The following is a 969-nucleotide window of genomic DNA, read 5'->3' as shown; positions in this document are numbered from 1 at the left end:
TCTTGGACCATTCTGGTCCCACCCATCCTCATCATCCCTCTTAACAGTGACTATTATCTCAGCAGCCAGAGGGATTTTTTCTTATCTTCATCATTTTATTTTTATTGAAGTATGGTTGATGTACAATATAAATTACAGGTTTACAATACTGGCTGTACACCTGCAACTAACACAACATTGTTAATCAACTATACTCCAATATAAAATAAAAATGAAATAATCAAAAATAAATAGTATAAGGGCTTCCTTGGTGACTTAGTGGTAAAGAATCCGCCTACAATGCCAGAGCTACAGGAGATTCAGCTTCTATCCCTGGAGTGGGAAGAGCCCCTGGAGAAAGAAATGGCAACCCACTCCAGTGTTCTTGCCTGGAGAATCCCATGGACAGAGGAGCCTGGTGGGCTACAGTCCATGGGGTTCCCAAAGAACTGGACATGACTGAAGTGACTTAGCATGCACAGGATAAGGTAAGCTACAAGGATGTATTGTACAACACAGGAAATAGAGTCAATATTTTATAATAACTATAAATGGAGTGTAACCAATGGAGTGTAACCTGTAAGAGGGCTTCCCTGGTGGCTCAGAGGGTAAAGCATCTGCCTGTGATGCGGAAGACCCAGGTTCAATCCCTGGGTTGGGAAGATCCCCTGGAGAAGGCAATGGCAACCCACTCCAGTATTCTCGCCTGGAGAATCCCATGGACAGAGGAGCCTGGTGGGCTACAGTCCATGGGGTCGCAAAGAGTCAGACACGACTGAGTGACTACACTACTTCTAACCTGTAAGAACTGAGTCACTATATTGTACAAATGTAAGTCAAGTGAGGTCACCCCTCTGTTTACGGCCCTCCTGTGACTCATGGCCAAAGTACAAACTCTTACAGTCATCCACGAGCCCGGTGGGGTCTGGTCCCTGCTACCTCAACCTCATCTTTTACTCCTCTCACCCAAGCTCCCTCCCCTTCCAGGCC

General features: G+C 45.8%; 1 non-coding gene across 1 annotated transcript; it reads left to right on the top strand.

Moving 5' to 3' along the window:
• The first annotated feature begins 569 nt into the window (after positions 1-569).
• On the top strand, positions 570-641 carry TRNAH-GUG (transfer RNA histidin (anticodon GUG)). Its single transcript has one exon. It is a non-coding gene; the product is annotated as a tRNA-His (tRNA).
• Positions 642-969: the final 328 nt, after the last annotated feature.

The sequence above is a fragment of the Moschus berezovskii genome, chromosome 20, assembly GCF_049115385.1.
Source record: "Moschus berezovskii isolate FMDL1 chromosome 20, NW_MosBer_1.0, whole genome shotgun sequence".
Classification (NCBI taxonomy): domain Eukaryota; kingdom Metazoa; phylum Chordata; class Mammalia; order Artiodactyla; family Moschidae; genus Moschus; species Moschus berezovskii.
The sequence above is the reverse complement of the archived record's forward strand: the minus strand, read 5'-3'. Positions and strand labels throughout refer to the sequence as shown.